The 6,013-nt window shown below is 48.4% G+C and overlaps 3 non-coding genes across 3 annotated transcripts; all 3 read right to left on the reverse strand.

Annotated features, from left to right (window-relative positions):
• Positions 1-1,048: 1,048 nt before the first annotated feature.
• On the reverse strand, positions 1,049-1,121 carry Trnav-aac (transfer RNA valine (anticodon AAC)). The gene has a single exon. It is a non-coding gene; the product is annotated as a tRNA-Val (tRNA).
• Positions 1,122-1,565: 444 nt separating this feature from the next.
• Trnaf-gaa (transfer RNA phenylalanine (anticodon GAA)) lies at positions 1,566-1,638 on the reverse strand. Its single transcript has one exon. It is a non-coding gene; the product is annotated as a tRNA-Phe (tRNA).
• A 4,085-nt stretch (positions 1,639-5,723) lies between these two features.
• On the reverse strand, positions 5,724-5,793 carry Trnag-gcc (transfer RNA glycine (anticodon GCC)). Its single transcript has one exon. It is a non-coding gene; the product is annotated as a tRNA-Gly (tRNA).
• Between the last annotated feature and the right edge of the window lie 220 nt (positions 5,794-6,013).

A 6,013-nucleotide genomic window follows, 5' to 3' on the forward strand; every position in this document is an offset into this window, starting at 1 on the left:
ACTTTCACTGAGGTGGATGTGTAACTGCTGAGTATTGTGTGCTGCAATACGTCCGTTAGGTGCTAGAATGTGTGTATTGCAGTTTCCGGCAGGGTTTGACTGCATTGGCATGAAAATTGGAGGTGTGGTCATGCATGCGCCTTTGATATTGTTAAGCCAACAGGAGAACGTCATTTAGGTACTGTTTTCAATTTTGTCTATCATTCAATTTGATCCGGTTTATTGATCCAACTTCGTGATTAATTGATTGCCTTGTCTAGATATTGGTGTATCCGCTGAATAAGACTAAGAATTCGCGACATTGTGTTTTGCCTGTCCGGCTGAGTTTTGCTTCTACTATAAATGGAAACATGCCTGGGAAAAAAAAAAACACAAGATTTTCTTTTCTTCTCGTGTTTTTTTCGTGCTTCATATCAAAGGAGAAGTGCCTCGTGGTTTGCAGGAAAAGGAAAAGAATTTAAAACATTGTTATTTATGCTTTAAAAACAGTTCAATAATCACTGAATCTGCACTCCACTTCAATAAATGAAGCAATTCATATATTCTCTTTTTTCTCGTTTTTCTCAGATTTTTCGTAAAGGCCCGCTCACACCTGCAACTGGAGCGACAGAAGCGACGCGTCGCATTGCTTACGTCACTCTTGCTGTTTGGTTTCGACTAAGCCAATGAAAGGTTCAGCCTCGCCTACAGTGTATTAGACTCTCGACTAATTTCGAAGTCACATGTAAGTTCTGTGCAGTACATTGTTGGATTACAATGAACAGCTGATCCCGAGAAAGCAAAACTACAGTTTTCACGCATGTTCACATATTTTCAAACCTGGAGTGTGGTAGCTAATCACTCCTTGCGTATGTTGAGAACTTCATCTGAAATATATTCACAGAGCTTGCAGTCCGGATATATTACATTGTCTAAACTGCCACTTGTTCCTTCGTTTTCGATTTGCCTGCACAATCAATGCAACCAAGACAAGAAAAGTTGGTCTCAAGCTTGTGACATTGTGCACACTGGAAAAGCAATGGGGCCTATTAAAAACAAAAGAAAAAACTGTGCCTGCCAGGGATCGAACCTTGGACCTTCCGCGTGTTAGGCGGATGTGATAACCACTACACCACAAGCACAGGACGAAGGCGTGCTTCGTAGTACCCATTGGCCTTTCTGTGGGGCGTTTAACTAAGTTTCTCTGTGACCGCTGTACAAAACGACGCGTACTACGTCGCCAACGCCCAACCAGGGCGACAACGTACTCTTCATCGGAAAATTTGGCTGACCTGTGAAGTGCCACCTGTGCGGTCCAACGTTCGGTGCGGTCGTCCCTAAAATCTTTGCACACATTGGCAACACCAAAGTCTATTGGCCAAGCATTCACGAAACGGATAATCAATGGAATAATTTCAGTGATGTCGTTCCGCAATTTTCGCAACCCCGTTGAGGTGAACGCACAGAAAACGCCTCGTCAATTGTCCAGCCCCTGGGATCACCCGCGTGGTTTCACCTGGTGTTGTCACTAAACAGTCTTATCAAGAAGTCTCGGTAAAACAAAAGAAATAAAAAAGCAAAATATCTGCCGAAACCCGGGATCGAACCAGGGACCTTTAGATCTTCAGTCTAACGCTCTCCCAACTGAGCTATTTCGGCCGTGGTAATCCCGCTGAACAATGTTCGACAACAGCTGCGATGTAGAAAAGCAGGAAGAGGACGGTCGATAATCCGGCTGAACAATGTTCGACAACAGCTGCGATGTAGAAAAGCAGGAAGAAGAGGACGGTCGATTTTTTTTTTCTTCGCCGGCAATGCGCGCATCTCATATTTGCCCAAAAGTAGCTCATACCAGAGTCCTTCAATGCTTTTACGAAGGGTGAGGCGGTAAGGTTGGTGAGGTGACACGCCTCCATGGTGAGACGGCAAGCAAGCGCGGTTCGTCCGTCGATCTTTCGTTCCGCATTGTAAACATTTCATGGAGCATCGCACACAGCAGGCATAGAGAATGCAATACTTGTTTGTTTCACCGGATTCCTTTGCGAGAAGTATCACCGCGCCTCATCTCATAAAAATACGACAAAATGAGCCCTCACCAATGACAGAGAGAGAGAGAGAGAGAGAGAGCCTTGATCAACAGTGTCGACTTTGTTGTTAATTTGCCTTCCAGAGAAGTAGCCCGCCACGGCTGTTCAAAGTCTGCAGTAAATAACGACGTACTTACCTTCGTGCTGGCGAAGAAAATTCTGAAGTCGTACGCGACCGGCAAGCTACGAGAGCCAAGTTTAAGCCCTACAGAAGCCAGAATGAATTATATGCAACTCAAATCTGCAAGAACGGTTTAGCGCCTGCTTTGTCTTCTCGGTCACTTTCTCCCTCACCCCTTCCCCTGTACCAAAACACCACCTACTTCAATTCTCACGTGGTTTTTAAAGATATATTTTTGTCCGTTACAAACCTTTGCCGTAGCACGCGAGAACACAGCCTAGTTGAAAGCACAGATCTTTCCCCCTAAAAATGAATAGAAAGGACGGATCGCAGACAGCGAAGCAGCACCACTACATGAGAGAGAGAGAGAGAGAGAGAGAGAGAGAGAGAGAGAGAGAGAGAGAGAGAGAGAGAGAGAGAGAGAGAATCAAAGGCTGATGTTTGGGCTTCCTTGGCTTAAAGGGACCCTGCAACACTTTTTGAGCAGTGCAAGTAAACCTGCGCGACGTCTAGATTACACTGCCAGGAATACCTGAGCCAAATATTACACGTGCACGTGAATCGGTGAGCGCGCAAATCGATGTGAAAGACGCGGAAAAACCAACCGCTCTCTCTTCAGTTGTCCTCATTATGCAACCCCTGGCATGGCCTAAGGGACGTCACATAGGCCATGGCTGCCCGATCGGCTGTCACTGGTCAACTTCGCGGCTAGATTCTCCCACTTCCGTTGTCGTCATCGCTCTGTACGAACCTCTTCTATGCCTGAACCTGTAGGCACAGTTTTGCCGTTTCTTTTGTGTTTTGAGTGCGCGCGGAGTTTGAGTGATGAGCTCGATACTTCCCTTTCAACGGGACCACTCGACTACAAACGTTTATTGCATCAAAAACACCCTATCAGCCCGAGCGCGCACTTGCGAGCAGGCACCCATGCCTGCTTTTTTGTGGCACCAGACCGGAAATAGGCCCCTCCGCGTCGCGGAGAAAAGGAGAAAACTACCCGGCATGTGATATATTGAAGGCCTCCGAAGAGAACGCCGCGAGCCGCCCCCCTCTCCGGGAGAGAGCGCGCAGCTTTCGTCGCGCTGTCCGCGATCGAGTTGAGAGGGAACGGTTATGCGCGATTTCTCATCGCGCGTAGTTTCGTTAATTGTGAACGGATTTTCATAATTCTTGCGGGAGGAGATTTCTGGGACAATAGAATTTATCCCAAAATACATTAGTCGATGGCAAGTGTTGCAGGGTCCCTTTAAGTTTCGACGGCTCTCCTTGCTTGGGTCAACCCCCCCTCCCCCCCACCCCCTTCCCGACCCCCACCGCCCCACCGCTTACCCCCCGCCTCTCTGGGCTTGCCAAGAAACTTGGAAGCCGGCCCTCAAGCTGCTCGAAGGTGGGGTTTGGGAAGTGGGCCCCCGTAGCAATGAGGGGTGCCAGGCTCGACACAGTAAGCACAATCTCGTAGAAAAAAAGGATCGCGTTGAGCGGTTTCGCGGGAATGTTTCTCCGTTTTTTCCCCCTAATTTGTTGTGACGTTGTTTACAATTTTTTTTTAAACTTCCACAGAATGTTTTATTAAAAGCTAGCTGCTCTTTTAACTTTTCGAAGTCTACCCGGTTTCATCAGGGGTGACTCGCCTTGTGCAGTTGTATTTTTGTACGAGGGCGATATTAATTACTGTGGTCGTAAATGAGGGAAAGGACAACTACGAAGCGACATATTCATCATGGTATGTGCAAGATTCGGGGAGGATTTTCTTGAGGTAATTCGTCTTGTGCGCCCTTCTGAAGCCGACGCGGGGGTCCTCCTTGTCCCAGTGTTCATTACAGGGCTGCGCTGTACGCTCGCACCATAACCGGACGCCGTGTTGGTGTTGCTGTTTCGGGTTTTGCCGTTGTATTGGAGGGGGCATTGTGCCTGAGGAATCTCGCCCCTGGTACTTTTTCTTTCAGCAAGCCCTTTTCTGGTCGCGGCGTCAGTCACGCGTTTGTGGGCGACGAAAATGTCCCCCCAGCCCCATGCCTTATGAATACACCTTAATCCTTTTTGAAGGGAGGTGCGGGAAGCAGCTAGGCGGAAGGGGGGGGGGGGGGGATGTTAGACGATGGAGGTACGGGACTCGGGAGGGGTTGTTGACCAGCGGCGTTGGAGAGCGAAAACGTCTTGGTCCCCACCCTATTGTTGAAGACTGCGAAAGTCGCTCGTGTCGCCGGTCTCTTGAGGTCCACGATGACCATTTTTCCTTCCTTTTTTTTTTTTGTGCCGCCTTCTGTTGAGTATAGAGTTCTTTCCCAGCGTACAATTAAGAGCCGAATTAAGCCTTGTGCGAGACTGGGTAATACGCCCGGTTTTGGGACGGTTTTCTTACACATTTCGCTGCAGTTTTATCAAAACGATAAGGTGCTGTCCGTTTTTCTTTCCATCGGGCACTCCCCTCCTGGCTGAATCGAACTGAGGGCACCTGGAAATTGAGGAAGTTATGCCGTCTTCGTGAGCGAGGCGGAAGCAAGTTGTCCTCGTGGCGGATCCGAGAAACGACTTGGATCTTTCGGAGAAATTTTCAAAGGCAGTTCTTTCAGTCTCCTCCATTACTTGCTTTTGTCGCGACAGGAATATATTGCTGCCCCCATAGCAGTTTTGTTTGAAAGTTCTCAGAAGTAGGTGTTCTGGAAAAGGAAAAGATTCGATATCGCACCGACGCTCAAGCGAGTCTTTGCCCTCAGATTGTCGATCGTCGTTCTCGAAGGCGGCTTAGCGGTGCGTTGTGACTTCCAGGGAGACCGAAACGCGGGTGCAAGTGAGACGACGTCGACACTCTGTCGGCTGAGGTGATCGGTACTGGCAAGGCATCAATTCAAATAACGATTGGAGGTGCTAAGCCTGAGACTGCAGTCGGACCATTTCTTCCGCAAACATTTTTCTCGACTTGGGAAAAGAGACCATTTCTTCCGGGATCATAACAGTTCCGGGGCCATATGTTTCAGTACCACGTGTTCCGGGAAATTGGTTCCGCAGCCATTGGTTCCGGGAGCATTTTTTCTGCGATCGCCGTCAAACGAACCTATCGACTGGCAAGCCTCACCGTGGCGCAGTCACATGTTTCGCGGTCAATATACACAATCCGCCAAGGGAAAAATGATTTTTGTTAGCCAGAATGACCTTACAGGTAAAAAAAAAACACGACAGAATAAGCATTCACTAAGAGAAGCCGCCACTAGCCCGTGGCAGAGTTATAAAGGAAACATTGGACGAACGTGAGCGATTTCGCGCTCCAGTCGCCATGACAAGAACATATAACGCCAAAGAAAACAAAATATGCGAAGGTAAGAGAGGTTTTTTTTATTGTAGGGTTTAACGCGCTGACGCAACGCAGGCGATAAGGCGCGCCGCAGTGGATGGCTCCGGATTAATTTTAACCACCTGGGGATCTTTAACGTGCGCCGAAATCTCGTACTCACGGGCGTTTTCGCTTTTCGCCTCCATCAGAAAGGCAAGGCAAGAAAAGTAAAACTAAGCGTGAACAAAAAAAAAATTCAAAAGCGTGCGTCGGCCGGGAATCGAACCCGGGCAACCGCGTGGCAGGCGAGTATTCTACCACTGAACCACCGACGCGGACAGTGGTAGCGTCTTACCTCGGCCGCGGTCGAGAGCAGTGTGGAGGTACAAAACGTGCTAGCCAGCTTCCGGCAGCGCCGAATGTGATGTTTACTTCGGCTTTCGGATTTATTACAATATTAGAGCACAAACTTTCGGTCCCCTGTGGTCTATTATTGTTTCATCGGTCATTTATGATAAACTTGCTAGAAAAAATCCGGCATGCCACGCTCCTGCC

This window comes from Haemaphysalis longicornis, unplaced genomic scaffold, assembly GCF_048455015.1.
Source record: "Haemaphysalis longicornis isolate Haplotype H1 unplaced genomic scaffold, Haemaphysalis longicornis Haplotype H1 scaffold_2, whole genome shotgun sequence".
Taxonomy (NCBI): domain Eukaryota; kingdom Metazoa; phylum Arthropoda; class Arachnida; order Ixodida; family Ixodidae; genus Haemaphysalis; species Haemaphysalis longicornis.